The sequence below is a fragment of the Pelodiscus sinensis genome, chromosome 2 (genome assembly GCF_052426305.1).
Source record: "Pelodiscus sinensis isolate ZL-2025 chromosome 2, ASM5242630v1, whole genome shotgun sequence".
Classification (NCBI taxonomy): domain Eukaryota; kingdom Metazoa; phylum Chordata; order Testudines; family Trionychidae; genus Pelodiscus; species Pelodiscus sinensis.
Window position 1 is genome coordinate 231,113,744 of NC_143053.1, and position 15,930 is coordinate 231,129,673.

Sequence of the window (15,930 nt, forward strand, 5' to 3'; positions counted from 1 at the left end):
TGGCAGGGCATTGCTCTGCACTGGCCTTTTAAGGGGCTGAGACCTGGAGTCAGGGGAGGCCCAGCTGAAGCAAATAAGGAGGGCCCAGCTGGAGACTATAAGAGCAGCTCCTGGGAGGAGGAGAGAGAACCTGCCTGTCTGCCGGCAATGAGAGAGGCTTCAGCCTAGCAAACCCAGGCTACCCGGCCTGAGGCGCAGGGCTGCAAGGAGGCAGCCCTAAAAGGCTGGGCTGCAAGGAGGCAGCCGCGGTTCTCAAGGAGACAGCTGTGGTAGGCTGGGGAAGTTTGAGCCAGGGAAGCCCCAGGCCATAAGTCCACAAGGCAGGGTTGTAGGAGGCAACCAGGCAGGCAAGGCAGAGTGGGAGAAGAACTGGGGGTCCTAGGGAGTAGGAAGGACCATGGAGGAGGAGCAGGGGAAGAACAGTGATTCCCCTCCCACCTCCCCTCAGAAGGGGGCGCAGACCAAGATTGGGAGTGGTCACTGCCGGAGGGCAGTACCCTGAAGACGACACCACACCCAAAGGGCGCCTTGGAGCAACTAGCTACTTCCCCAAAACCACCCTGAGGGAAGAACCTGTACTGAAAGGCTGTGTCTACACTGGCACTTTCTTGCGTGAAAACGGCCGCTCTTGCGCCGCCTGTCTACACTGGCCGTGTATTCTTGTGCAAGTAAACTGACGTTGTACTGTAGAAAATCAGGGCTTCTTGCGTGAGAACTCTGACACTCCCTCTCAGGAAGAAGCCCTCTTGTGCAAGAGCTCTTCCAGAAGAGGCCAGTGTAGACAGGCAACATGAATTTCTTGCGCAAGAAACCCCTATGGTTAAAATGGCCATCAAAGCTTTCTTGCGGAAGAGAGCGCCTACACTGGCATGGATGCTCTTGCGCAAAAGCACATGCCAGTGTAGATGCTCTCTTCTGGAAGAGTTTTTGCAGAAGCACTCTTCTGCAAAAGACTTTTTGTGCAAGAAGCTGCCAGTGTAGATATAGCCTTCTACGTTTTTGTGCAAGAGCAGCCATTTTGCACAAGATTGTGCCAGTGTAGACACAGCCCAATGCTAATGCACCAGTGGCTGAAATCAGGGCTGATTCCCCCTCTAGAATATGGAATCACACATTCCAAATGTAGGGATGTTGTTGGTGATGTAAGTACTTGTACCACCTTACAAATAAGACTGAAGTCAGCAACTCCTTTTGATAGCCCACTTAAACCCAAATGGTAGTTATGTTTCACCACTATCAACTTGGTTCAAATTCGTACAAGTTACATACAGATGAAAGGATCTACACTTCACAGCAACTGAGAGCATCACTGTGTCCTGTACAGAGTACTTTTCAAAAACAAAGCAAGCCACTTTCTGAAGCAAAATGAACTGGATTTTCAGCTGCAAAAGAATATTATTTTTAAAGCTCTTCTCTGGACAGATGTATTGTTTAAATGAACATTTCTTTGTGCCCTAAAGTGTAGATTTATTTATTTTTAGCCCTTGAATAAATCAAGACATTTTAAAAAAAAGGAATTCATCTTTTAAAACTGTATGGCTACGTCTACGCTGGCGCTTTCTCACACAAAAACTCTTTTGCGGAAGAGTTCTGCTGCAAAAACTCTTCCAGAAGAGAGCGTGTATACCGGCATGTGCTTTCGCGCAAGAGATGTGCTTTTGCACAAGAGCATCCATGCCAGTGTAGATGCTCTCTTGCGCAAGAAAGCTCTGATGGCCATTTTAACCATAGGGCTTTCTTGCACAAGAAATTCATGTTGCCTATCTACACTGGCCTCTTCCGAAAGAGCTCTTCCGCAAGAGGGCTTATTCCTGAGTTGGAGCGTTAGAGTTCTTGCGCAAGAAGCCCTGATTTTATACATTAGAACGTCAATTTCCTTGCACAAGAACACGCGGACAGTGTAGATAGGCAGCACGTTTTTGCGCAAGAGCGGCTGCTTTTGCGTGAGATCGCGCCAGCATAGACACAGCCTATAGGTCTACAGGATTTCTGCTCACCCAAAAGATCTTTTTTATAATCCCAATTCATTCTTAGTTCCTTACTGCTTGTTAAAGCTATTTAAACCAATACCTTGAAATAAAACTTACTGTATAGCAGGGTTCTAAGATAAGGGTTGTGACCCCTCAGTTTGTCAGCCCTGAGCTCCCATTAAATTACATTTCCTCTCCTGTTTTTAATTTATAAGCGGGGGGGAGGAGGAGGCACACTCAGCTGCTTGCTGTATGCAAAGGGTGAAGAAGAAAAAGTTTGAAAACCACTGGTATAGCTGGAACTCCTCATGAGTATTCAAAACAAGACTCTTTTGGCAGATAATGGAAGGTGATTTGTTTATTGCTTTAGACTACGGGTGTTGGGTATTTAAGGCAGAGCCTTCCCAACCTCCAGGCATAACCCTGCCCACACTCAGCCACAGAATGCCCCCAGCACCTGTCCTCAGCTGCTTCTGAGAATTAGTAGAGGTGCATAAGGTCTGTGCAAGAATGAGTTGCCTATGTGCAGTTTACCACTTCTGTTCAAGCCAATGGGACTTATGCACATTTTGGGTGCATCTACTCAGCACCCTAAACTCAAAATAAGATAATTTGCGTTACACAAATTGCGTATTTTATTTTGAAACAGCTTATTTTGAATGTTGATGCATCTACACAGCTCCAAGTTTTGAAGTAACATGCTATTTTTAGCCATCCCTTATTCCTCATGCAAGGAGGTTTACCAGAATGGTGAAATAGCACGTGTGTTATTTAAAAAAATATTTTGAAACAACGGATGGCTTGTGTAGACCTCCGATATCCAGAAATAGCCATGCAGTGTAGATGTACCCTTTAAAAATAAACAAATTACATGAAGAAAAGGTCACCCCTTTTGCTCTGAACAGGAAACTGATCTACATAGCCCTGAAAATCTACCAATGCTCAGCAAAAGGGCAACATTAATAATAGAGGTAACTTGAGCCACATTAAGGCAGGATGTGCGCATGTGAGAGAAAGAGACAGAGATTTATCTGTTGTGTTTTTTTTAAATTATCCCAATTCAAATATTCAAAAACAGATTCATTTTCTCCTTAAATTTGAGGATATTCAGATCTGGGATTCTGGTTCAGGCTTACATATGTTTAATTTCTTCAACATCTTATGATTTTCTTGTGACAGTATTGAAGACTGGTGATCTAGGGGACACACAGCAAAAATAACTACCTTCATATAAGAACCTTCCCTTTTAAACAATGTTATTATTACAGTGACTCTCCTCCTTAGCAGATTCATAACATGATTCCCTTTGTTGGATTTTTTTGCGTAGTACATGCTATGGTCATATTTAATTTGATAGAGTTAAGTAGGACTAGGGTCCTTTTTCATCACAATTCTCTGTAGCAAACAGGTTTGTTTTTGTGGGGGGATTCTGGGGTCTCTTTAACCCTAACAACCCTTCCTCCCCCATGCTTTAAAATGACATACATACCAGGAAAGTAAACTTTATCCTTCACCCTATGTGCTCAAAGTTATATGCTGCCACAGTTAGTAATGGTGAGAACTACAATGTTATATTCCTCCATCTCAGTGACACCTTGCCTCTAAAATGAGAGAGTCTGAGAAGAAAATGTCACTATTTTAATAAAAATTGAGGAATGTCTGCTTCCTTCAGCTTTTAATAGTGGCCCAGTGGCAGGGAGGAAGCAGGCAGCACATTCACTGTACTGTTATTTTAGAAAAGCTGCTCCCTTAGGGCTTCTCATACTCAGCACCACACCCAACTCCACTGCACTCCTAAGGAGAGCAGATTTTCCAGTATGGTCGGAGTGCCTGGAAAATGTGTGGAAGCCAAGCTAAAAGTAAAGAAAGTGAGGTTTCCTATTTCTGTGTGTAGACTATAGAGAAACCCCATCCAGAAATGCTGTGGCTGAAGTGATTTGAATAATACTAATATTTGGAGTGGCATGAGCTAAGCTGCTGTTTGAGTCTCCCATCTTGTGTTCCGATAATTTTGCTCAAAAACATCAAACAGACTGAAGTTATTTTCATCTCAATGAGATTTTTAAGAAAATGTATTTAGTCCAGACTCAGGCATTACTGTGAATTGTGGATTTTGCACAATCTCTTGAGAGCCAGATTCTGTTTATATGCTTTCAAAATATCTAATAAAAATGCGTTCAAAATACTACTATGCAAGTGCTAAACTGTCTAGTTCTTTTTTATTTTAATATCCTCTAAGTCTATAGGGTATATTTGCACTCATTAATGCAATGTCTTGGCACGCAGTAATTTTTATTGTAGGGTATTAGCCTATGCCTTCCTTGCCACACAATAGCTTTTACAGTGCAGTAATTACTTACCTGGCAGGGAGATACCATGATCAGAAAGGTGGTTTTCCCAGGCTGAGGCTCATCTATTGCACTGTGGGAGTGCTGAGTCCTGTGATTTCCCCAAATGTGGGAAACACAACTGCATACCCAGTTTGGGTCTCTGACCATGAAATCCTAATGAAGCTGAAGTATTTACCTGGCAGGTGTAGCTACGTGAGCTTAACACTGTATCTTCCACCAATGTGTCACCTGGCCTAGTTATGTCAGGGTAAAAACTTAAGATGCCTTTATAAATGTATTAAAATTACTGCTTCAACTTCTAGGGGCCCTGTGAGATGCTTCGTTAGTTAATGCTAGTAAAGCACCTTAGAGTAGTGTAGACGTTTGAGTAGAATATATGTAACAAAGCAACTACACCTAGTCATGCTGCAAAAGAGGTTACCTTTGCACCCTCTCTGGAGGGTGTGGACAGGCAATTGTCCCTTAAACTTGCAGCTGCCAGACTAAAGCATTTTCATTCTTGCACCACTGACTGATTTTTACCCTTGGCAGGCCCCAGAATACAGCTACAGCTCTTGCCCACCTCCTCCTGCCAAGATACAGCTACAACCGAGAGACACCTCCCACCCAGGATACAGCTACAGCCCATACACCTACGTTACAGACAGCCCCAGCTTCCAGCCTTACACCCATCAACGTGCACGTACAGCTTCAGTGCAGTGACAGTCCCACCCCCTTGCTTCCCAGGGTACAACTACAGCTCCCCCACCAGTCACCTCCTGTCCCAGCTTCCCTGGCTACAGACACATCAGTGGCACCTCCTGCCCCCATCATACAGCTCCAGGCCCCCCTTGCCCTCCACCAGCTCTTGTTACCCGCAGACCACTGTCCCACCGGTCCCAGCCCCCAGTCACCCCTCTTGGACCCATCCCACTGCTCTAGTCTCCAGTCACCCCCTTGGAGCCCCACCACACACTCCAGACACGCCCCTCCCCGGCAGCCCACACCACGCAGCTCCACATGCCCGTCACCCCGCCCCTAGCTCCAGCGCCCCGTCACCCCGTGCCCCGCGCAGCGGCCGGCCCGCCCCGGGACACTGCGGCGCGGCCCCTTTAAGAAGTGTCTGCGAGAGCAGCGCGGAAGCGGCCGGTGCCGGGGTGAGCCTGGGGGACAGCGCCGGGAGCAGGAGGCGGGCCGGGCCCGGCGCAACAGGGCAACTTACTCCCGCCGCGCAGGGCGCCACCTCCCGCGGGGCACCCGCTCCACCCCCGGGGCAGGCAGGCAGCTGTGGGCGCCAGCGCAGCCTCCCCCGGCACAGGCTCGAGCGCGCTCTGCCCGTGGGGCGCTGCCGGGGCGCTCCCTCGGCGGCGCCGGGCTGGCGGGGCACTGAGCAGCGCCCGCTCCCCGCCGGCCGGCCCCACGCGGCGCGCCTTGGCCGAGCGCACGCCCCCCGCCGGACCCGGAGCCGCCTGCCTCGCTCGCGCCGGCAAGTCGCCTTTGTTGGCGCTGCAGCTGGCTGGCGGCGCGGAGCAGGTGGCCGGGCTGCGGGGCCTTCGCTGGAGACACCCGCCTGCCGCGAGGTAAGGGACCCGCCTTGGCCTCCTGCGCCGCCCCCGGGACAAAGGGCCCCGCTCTCCGCTGTGCCCCGCGCGCGGGTGGCAGCATTAGCCCTGCGAGCTGGGCTCGCTTCAGGCACAGCGTGGGCGCGCCTGCCGGGGAGCGTGTGTGACCGGCGGTTGTTTGCCCAGGTGAAAGTTTCCTCTGGGTAGTTTGCGGGTGCGAGGTGAGACAGAGGGGACGGGTGTCGGAATCTTCTCCAAATACCGCCCCCTTCTCCACACGGAGAAGGCTGCTAATTTTTTCAGTCTGGTCAACGCCTAGTCCACAACAAATTACGAATCGGACAAACAACGTGGAACTAGGTCTCTGTAGTTGTGCAAGCGATTGTTGAATATCTCTTGTTGAGCCCCGAAGGAGTTTGACTTCTCCCCGTCTCACGAAAGGACTGCTGGCACTACATGAGTGAGGTAGAGGTAGCACACCCTTTACAAAAATCGCCCTTCGTAGCCGAGTGACAGCTTTGTATTAAACAGACACTGCTCTCTTAAAATCATGTGTTGCAAACAGATATCACATGCTTTTAAATGGCTAGAGTCTGTTTTATTTAAGTTCTTGTTTACTTAACTTTAATTATACCAGCTACTTACCTTTTGTCTGTCTTTCCACTTGAGCAATGATTCCGCGGTCAATTTCACCATTGTACATACTGAGTTTCACTTTCAGGATCTTAATTTTGCAATATTTCGTTTAAGAATACTGCAAGGCAATATTTTAAAAAATTGAAGAAAAACTTCGGTGGGACTTAGTTTTTGCATATTTTTAATTAAAAAATGTGTGTGGATGGGTGTTTAAATTAATCTCTCTTGATTGCAGGAAACAGTCTCCCAGGACTGTTGGCTGGTATTTTGCCTGAATTTTTCTGACTTTTGTTTTTGTTGTTGTAAATTGCATATCTTAATATTACATCAAAGACAGTGTTGGAAGTATCTGTCTATAATTATGTATAGTCAGCAGAGGTATGATAAAACAGTTGTTCACAGAATTTCTTTCCTACAGTGACTGTAGGAAAATATTGAGTGCAGATACAATCAAACTGCATTAGTAAGATAAGGACAACTTTTACTAAAATGGAACTTTCCTTTATCTTGACATCCTCCCTGAGCTGGCAGCAGTATTGTCTGTAGTGCTGCAGAGGGTGCTCTTCCATTGTTGCAATCACTTATTGCACAGGCAAGTAAGGAATGAAGTTTAAAAATCTGAAGGAAATGTCACTTTTCTTTACTAGAAAAAGTTGCCAGATGAGTTTGTGTGAGAGATCTTCTGATTTCATTTTGGTTGGAAAAGTGAGAAGAGGAAAGAATCTGCACAATATCTGGTTACTGTTGTGTATAAACTCTTGATTTGGCCCAGAGCCCAAAGCCAAAAGATGAGATTGATAAGCGGTCTTCTGCAGTGGGATTTTGGCCTGCCCTTTCCAATTGTCACTGTCTTTTTGCAGTCAGAAGTATGAGTAGAAGGAGAAAGAAGTATGTTTAAATGGATGGGGGGGGAAAAAGTTGAGAAGTAGATGCAAATGTTTATAAACTCTGTAATGAATGTGCAGAATTTTGCCTGTAGTGCAGAGACACAGTACATTAGCAGTCTGTTTAAAGGCTGAATTGGAACTGCTTAACAATGCTCCTTAGTTGGGTATACAGTTATGGATTATGATTCTCATGAGAGCTTGAAGGGGTCTTACAATAGACTGATTACATATGGGTTTAGAGTTAGGAAGGGGGCAATAAGGCAGAGGTTAGAAAGCAAACAAACGAGTTGAGACATTATCAGTTTATTCTTGATGTTCTGTTTGTGCTTCAACAGCTGTTAGTGTCATCTGAGCTAACTAGTCCATGTTAATGTTCCTGGTATTAAAGGGCAGAGCTTTTATATGAGTGAACTGCAATTTTTGGAGGGTATTCCACATATACTCAAAATATAATATGAGGAATATCTTGTGATATCAGCTAAGAAGTCCAGTCTTTTCAGTACACATGCTTTTTAAAAATTACTTTGTTAAATGCTGACAAATGTCTTGCAGTATTTTGAAATTCATACAAATGAGAAAATAATAGCTGTTTGAAAATATAATGGAAAACTCTTGATCAGTTGTTCCCATTAGATCTGTAACTTACTTGAAGCTGCATAAATAACGAGAAGTCCTTTGGCACCTTTATAGACTAACAGATTTATTGGAGCATAAGCTTTCGTGGGCAAAGGCCCATTTTGTCAGAAGTGGGTCTTTGCCCACGAAAGCTTATGCTCCAATAAATCTGTTAGTCTATAAAGTGCCACAGGACTTCTTGTTATTTATGCAGACTCAGACTAACACGGCTACCCTTCTCTTCCTTGAACCTGTTTACAATAGTACGACTGAACTATATTTTAATTATAATGGACTATTATTCAGGGCCTAGTCGTACAACCAGAAGACCCCATTATGGCTCCATGTTCCACCCCTACTCCTATACTGTGAACCTGCCTCTGCACTTAGGAATAGCAGTGACAAGAGTCCCCACTCACCTTCCAGAGACACAGGGACAGTGGCATGTGGTCCCACTCTATTGAGGAGGGGCAGCAGGGGTTTCCTTCCCAAGAGGCAGGACTGGTAGCAGAAGGGATCCTCTGTTACTTTCTCTGCTGGGATATATGCTGGTTAGGGGGAGGGAGAGAGCCTGGGCAGTTGTACTCTTGTATTACATAGCCAATACTATCCTAGCAGGACCATTTCCTAGCTGATACTCCATTGAGATGCCTGGGGTAGCTTGCTACTGTAAGAGGTATGATTTAGAGCAGGGGTCTCCAAACTACGGCCCGGGGGCCGGATGCGGCCCGCGAGGCCCTCTCATCCGGCCCGTGGAGACCTTTTTGGATTCAAAGGCAGAAGAAGTGAGATTGTTTCAAAACCCATTTGAAGCAGATGTGGCCAGTTGCCCAGATGAACTGCAGCTGGAGTCATTGAGTTGCAAGCAAATGACCTCCTTAGGGACAAGTTCAAAATAGGACTGGTGGGTTTTTACCAGTTTTTGCCCAAGGAAGACTTTCCTAATGTCAAAACTTTTGCATCAAGGTACCTTTCAATCTTTGGAACAACATACCTGTGTGAACAAACATTTTCAAGAATGAAATATGTGAAGAACAATTTGAGAACAAACTTGTCCGATGATAATCTCAGGTCACTGTTGAGTTAGGGACAACAAATCTAAAGCCAGAAATGTCTGCTATTTTGGCATCCAGGAAACAATTTCACCATTCACACTAATACAGGTGTTCATGTGTAGTGTATGAATGTGTTATTAAATAATAACTGAATAAAATAATATTAAATAAATAATTAAAAACAACATCCATGTTTTGATTGTTTTTTATTTGGACCTCAAGTGTGTAGTCGGCCCCCGAACTGCTGTTTGATAGTTAATGCGGCCCTCGGGCTGAAAAGTTTGGAGACCCCTGATTTAGAGTCTCTCAAACAGGTTACTGTAAGGTGGATGGATAACCAACCATACTCAAACAGTAGTCTTCAGTGGTTTGCTATCAGATTGGGAGGGGGTTTCTAGTGGGGTCCCTCAGAGGCTAAGCCTGGGTCCAGTACTAGTCAGTTGTCACTAACTGGGTAACAGAGTATTCTTACAAAATTTGCAGATGATGACCAGCTAGGATGACTTGCAAGACAAAATTTGGTTCTGCATTATTTGGTTCTATAGCCACATGAGCTTCAATAGAATCCACAGCATACAAGTGTTCATGGGAGTGCTCTGAGCTCTTGGATTGGTTTTCTTTCCCATCCTGATGGCCAGCTCTTGCTTCAAGCTTTTGGGATATTGTCTATGATATAGAGTTATGTCAGTGTATACACCACAGGCTTATCAACTGATGCTGAATGCCATACTACACTATCATAATAACTCCACTTTCTTGAGAGGTATAGGCCTTATGTCTGTGCAATTAAGGTGAAGTAGTATAGATGCATAGATACTGCATCACTTACTTTGGCTGTCTTGTCAATTTCAGGGCTCCAGCTTGAGGTGTGAAATTGACAAGAAATCCAGGCTGCTGGAACCTGAGTTTAGGATTACAGGCTTGTCACTTTTTTTAAAATAAAAATTAAAATACTTTTTCTTAAACAGTGGCGTTGTAATCTAGTTTTTATTGAAAGTTTAGTATTTCCATATGGAAGTAGTTTTAAATGTACTGAATTCACTAACTATGATAAAATTATGCTTTTGGGGCTTGACAAATTTGTCCTCATTCGTGGGCCACTAGTAGCGGAAGAGTTTGAAACTGGTTTGTAGAAGATGCACTTAGAAATACACTGCTTTTAAAAATAGCCTTTGTTATATAATTGGAGGAGGAGGGCGCATTTCCTGGTTTACAACTAGTGGCTCAAAATATCCTCGCTTCTGTATCAGATAAATAAATGGAGTTATCCCTTAGTCTTAATTTCCTTTACTTTTGCCTCTCCCTTCATGTGGCTGTTGTGATGCTATTACCAAGTGATAGGACATAATATACCGGTAGATGTTTAGTACTACATTGTTCTTAATTCACAGGAAACATTAAGAGGTAAAGGATGAGCTAGTATTGCAATTGAAGGGTTAATCATACTTTGACACTCTCTTCCTTCAGTCATTTCTGAGGGCAGACGCTTGTGGTTTTAGGGTTCCCAGCCATCAACTTGATTGGGGTGCATCTTTCTCCTTTCTGACTGGTGTTTTTTACAGCTGCACAGCGACCTACTTTACCCTGTGATATCTGCAGCTGTCCAGACTAACAGTTAGAGCCTGTGCTTTGTTTTGGGAGCTATGGGGAGGTTTGGCAGAAGTTACAAAAGATCACACGGTTCTTACAAAGCAAGCACATTTATTCTTAGGGCAAAGCATTCCATAGAAGAGGATGCAAAAAACAAGAGAAGTTCCTATACACGTTAAAATGTTGACTTAAAGTCATCCTGAGCCATCTACCTAATAGGCACTACTAGAACAGAATCTTTTCACCCCTTACAAAAGGGCTAGGGCCTCTCTTGGATGGAAGGTCCTGTCTATTTGCTGTATCTGAAAGAAAACCTGAAATCAGTTTAAACCCAGCCTCTTTCTATCAAGTATCTTTCATTGTCTGTTGGTTTTTGAAAAATCCAGTCTGAACCAATGAATGTTGGCCTTCCCAGTGGGTGATACCTCTCTGGAAGTGTTTACAACTAAAATGATTTGCCTTACTAACTCTCCACTGTTTTTGTTTCCTTGAGGAGGTGTGGCGTTCTGTATATCAAAGTAGCTCCCTGTAACCCCCATCATCATCATTTATGATGGTGATATTTCATACAAAATATGCCACATACATGACAATAGGAAAGGTTATGATTTTCTGAATTCATTTATTCTGTCAAAATATGTTCATTTATGGTTGTTACTGAAATACATTGCAGATTTGGGAGATGTTCATTGCTAGTTCTTCAGTAACCACAAAAGAGCTGATCCACCCCCAACCAGGTGTTAAATGATTTAAATAAGCAAGGGACCTCTATAAGAGGGCTGTACAAGTATCACAAATATGGGATTGCTCAACTTTGTGCCTCAGCAAACCCACCGGATACATCTGGATTAGGGCTTTCCATGCATATGGACCAAGCATATGAAATAAGGGACAGTGGCATCATGCTTTTACCTTTTCGTCCTCTGCTTATAATGGAAGTAACAAGAATGCTGGGAAGATAAGGACTTGAACTGACAAGACTTGTCCCAGACACAGGCCACATCTCCACTTGCGGGAAGATTGACACTGCAGTGGTTAATCTTTCAGTGTTTGATTTAGGTGTTGCAAGGAGTAAGGGAAGTCGACAGGAGCTTTTCTCCCGTCGACCTCCTGCTGTGGAGACAGCGCCAAGCTTGGCTTAAGGTACGTCAACTCCAGCTACATTACTTACATAACTGGAGTTGCGTACCTTAAGCCAACCTTCCGCGTGTAGTGTAGACTAGGGATGTTAAATATCAATTAATTGAATAGACGATTAACCTCATGAATTCTTACTAGTTAGTCCCCAGCAGCACCAGTCTGGGGGAGGAGGGGATCTGAGCTCCTGGACCCGGCATGAGCCGGAACTGAGCTGGGCTGCCTGCTCGCCTATCTCCTAATAACACTTTAAATGCAGAGCTGCAGTGTGGGTAGGTCCAGGACCCTGTGCAAGTTGGGACTGAGCCAGGCTGCTGGCCAGCCTGCTAAAAAATTTACTGGCAAGTGGTGGTGGCAGGAGCAGCCCGAGGTTGGCTGCAGCAGTTGGCACCCTAGGCAGGGTGGCGCAATCGGCACTCCTGCCTTCACGGCCGTCTGGCCATGACGTCATCACGGGGTGCCCTGGCACCCTATGACGTCATCACTGGGCGCCCTAGGCAGCTGCCTGGTTCACCTAGGCTCATGGGCCGCCCCTGGGTAGTGGTGGGAGGGAATGCGTGTAGTCTATATAATTAATCTATAAGCTTTTGCTTATCGGTTAATTGACTATATTATTACATCCATAGTATAGACCTGGCCTTAAAAGGGAAGCCAGTGTATTAAGAATTGTAACCTACCTGCATCAAAAAGTGGGATAAGGAAAAAAATGCTTGATCCAGATACTACTTTAGGCTGTGTCTACACTTGCAGTTTTTTTCGCTGACAGTTTTGTCAGTGATAGAGAAGTGCTGGTTTGTGTACCTCTTGTTTTCCATTGGCATATGCAGCATTTGCATTCCAGTATGTGCTGCTCTGGGACACACAACAAATTGTTACTGTGGCAAGGGTGGATGTGTGTGACTGTCATTAGAAGCAACCAGTTGTGGGGGAGGCAAAGATCCCAACTTCATCCTCCTCTTCCTCCTTGACTCTGCACAGCACGTCATGACTGCCTGCCTCTGTTTTCATTGTGGGATGTAGCAGGAGGATTTCACAGTAGTGATTTGTTTTGTGTCCTGGAGGGCAATGACAGTACTGGCCCAAAATTAAAGGGGAGGGATGTATGCCTGCAGACAGGACTGCTGAGTTTCAAAGAGCGGCCACTTCTGCTCTGCATTGTGGAACAATTCTGGAGAGCAGTTATAAGCAATCAAGAGACTTCACTGGCACATCAGTACAAAAAGGCTCTTGGGGCGGTTTTATTTTTGTATTGAAACTGCTAAGTTTCAGTGCAGCATGAGGATTTCCAGTGCTGATTCTATCATGGTATTTGTGCAAAAACTTGATTTTTTTTTTTTTGCACTAAAACTGGCAAGTGTAGATACAGCTGAAGTCTGAGGTTTTAAGATTTTAGACTGCGTGCTTCCCTTTTATTTTCTTAGGCACACAAGGTCAGAGATACCAATCTCTGTGATCTACCAATCACTTAAAATCTATGTGTCTGTAGTTAAAACATCTGTTATATTTTACTTAAAACAATAGGTTCTGCTTGAAATACTTGGGTAATCCGAGTTTACGAAGAATAGAATGTGTCCTGTCCTTGCCCCACTAAGGGTCGAATGAACTGGGTAGTGAATTTACACTGGTCAGTTATTGAATAGGGCAAGATGGTACAGTTGTGAGGCCGCACAGCTTTACAGGTGATTAATCAGCCTCACCCAGCAGGGGCTCAGTGCAGGGAGCTGACTGACTGGGTGGAGCTGATGACTCACCTGTAAAGCTGTGCTGCCTCGCAGCTTAGAGGGAACACTGGTGGTGGGGTGTAAGGCAGGCTGGGGGGGGGGGGGGGAGTTAGGAGATTTGTTGGTGCCTTTCTCTCTGGCTCAAGGAATATTCATGCAGTCAGGGCTGGCCCGAGCCCTTTTGGAGCCCTGGACCCGGGCATGTGGCGCCGCCCCCCAGGAGGCACGGGCCCGCCCCTGGGGCGCACGGTGCATGTGCGCCCGGCCAGCGCTGCTAGTGCACGCACCGGGCGGTGCATGGCCCTGCAGCCGTAGGGGCAAGGGCGCTGCTGTCCAGCGCTGCGGGAGCTGGGTGCGCGGCTCCTGATGGCAGCTGCAAGGGGTGCCACGCACCCCTTATAGCTGCGATCAGGCACCCCCACCAGGGGTTGGCGCCCAGGGCAGCTGCCCAGCTCGCCCATGCCTCCATCCGGCCCTGCATGCAGTTTAGCTGCGTGTGGGGCAACGTTCCCTCTAATTTTTCCCATCCATGTTTCTCAAACTGTGGGTCGCAACCCCCAGGGGGGTTGCGAGCAACTTAGCAGGGGGTTGCAGCTGGATTCAGTTTTTCACTTGCAACCCCTCTCTCCTGGGCCACAAAGAGCAGCAGGGCGGCAGAAGGCAGCTGCCGGCAAGCCACGCAGTGCGGGTGGGGCCGCGGGACTCCAGGAGCAGGACTCAGCTGCAGCAGGAGGCAAGGCGGTGGGAGAGTGAGGCCGGTGCAGGAGCGGATGCTTGAGGGGCTGGCCGGGGCACGGTTGCTGGGCGACCAAACGCTTCCCCAGCTGGGAGAGGGCAGGGTCCCTCAGGCAGCGGGCTGTGGGATTGGGTCGGGGAAGAGGACTCAGAGGTAAATAAGGGTATATGGCAGTCAGAGGAAGAGACAGAGAAGACACGGGAGAGGATGGAGGATGGGAGAGAGAGGGAGAGAGAGAGAGGAAAAGAAAAGAAAAGAAACCAAAGGGATGCGGAGTGGAAAAGAGGCACCGAGGAGAAAGAGACAGGGGGAAGGAGCCTGCAGGTGGGAGGGCGTTGAGGACCACAAATGCCTTGAAGGAACCCCAGGAAGGCCAGGAGTCTGGTGAGAAGGGGGGAGGAAGCGACCCAGGGCAGTGAGGGTGGAGGGGGTCGCACAAATTCTTTTAGCATTTTAGGGGGTCGTGGTATCACAAAGTTTGAGAACCCCTGACTTAGGGGGAGGGGTGGCCCGTGAGCCTAGGCAAACTAGGCAGTTGCCTAAGGTGCTGATGGCCTGGGAGCCCGATGATGACATTATGGCCATTGACGACCATGCAGGCAGGGGCGCTGATGGCGCTTCTGCCTGGGGCGCCAACTGCCACTCGCCGTATAAGACTACCCCCCCTTAAGAGGCCAACTGGCAGCGCCCCAGCTGCTCTGCCCCAGGGTCCACAACAAAAGCCTGGTCTGCTGAGGGTAGGGGGGCGCACTAGCTGCGCCCCCCCCAGCAGACCAGGGACACGGGGAGCAAAGCCTCAGAGGCGTGGGACCCCTCCGCCTCCCCGGCTTTGCTCCCGGTGTCCCTGGTCTGCTGGAGACGGTCCCCAGCAGACCAGGAGCACTGGGAGCAAAGCCGCAGCAGCCGCCGTTTCGGCTTTGCTCCCGGTGCCCCTGGTCTGCTGGGGACCGTCTCCAGCAGACCAGGGACACCGGGAGCAAAGCCTCTGAGGACGCCGGCAGCGGGACAGCCGCGGCGCGTCTGGGCTGTCCCGCTGCCGGCTTCCCCCGAGGCTTTGCAAAGACGCAGAGGGGCTCGGGCAGCGGGGCAGCCCAGGTGCGCCTGGTCTGCCCCGCTGCCGGAGCCCCTCCGCGGCTTTGCTCCGCGTCTTCCTGGTCTGCAGACCAGGGAGATGCGGAGCAGCTTTTCTCGCCCCGGAGTACACGGGCGGCAGGACCGCGAGGTCCTGCAGTCCATGTCCTCCGGGGCGAGAAAAGCCCCGTTCGTACCTGCAAGTCGGGGACTGCCTGTATGTTTATACCCGGCATATAAGACGACCCCCGATTTTTGGGGGATGTTTTTTAGTATATAAAGTCATCTTATACGCCGGAAAATACGGTAAGTCCTTATTGAAATACAGTGTTTGGAACTTGTTGTTGTATTACATTAGCATATAGCTAAATGCTGCTTGCAATATGTTAAAAGGGATTGCACAACACCTAGCCTAGGAAATAACATCCTCGTGTAAATACAAATTGAGGGGAGTGTTGTCTTGCTGTTTTAGGAAGTAAGCTTATATTTTCACAAAAGTAGGTCTCATGAGATCCCTCTTCTGAAAAAAAAATCTTCCAAAGTGCTAGATTTCTTTGTAACTTTTATGCAAGCAGGCTCTATCTTAAAAAATCTACATCTTTGGGGTGGTGTGTGTGGTT

General features: G+C 47.3%; 1 protein-coding gene and 1 non-coding gene across 7 annotated transcripts in view; both read left to right on the forward strand.

Annotated features, from left to right (window-relative positions):
• The first annotated feature begins 4,322 nt into the window (after positions 1-4,322).
• Positions 4,323-4,479, forward strand: LOC112544571 (U1 spliceosomal RNA). The gene has a single exon (XR_003087912.1). It is a non-coding gene; the product is annotated as a U1 spliceosomal RNA (small nuclear RNA).
• A 956-nt stretch (positions 4,480-5,435) lies between these two features.
• The window catches only part of SVIL (supervillin), a 197,412-nt gene continuing 186,917 nt past the window's right edge, over positions 5,436-15,930 (forward strand). For 2 of the 6 annotated variants that reach the window (XM_075922625.2, XM_075922620.2), the window contains exon 1: positions 5,466-5,880. The gene's annotated coding sequence lies outside the window, so the exon portion shown is untranslated. The other 4 variants (XM_075922627.2, XM_075922623.2, XM_075922624.2 and 1 more) reach the window with 3 other exon arrangements.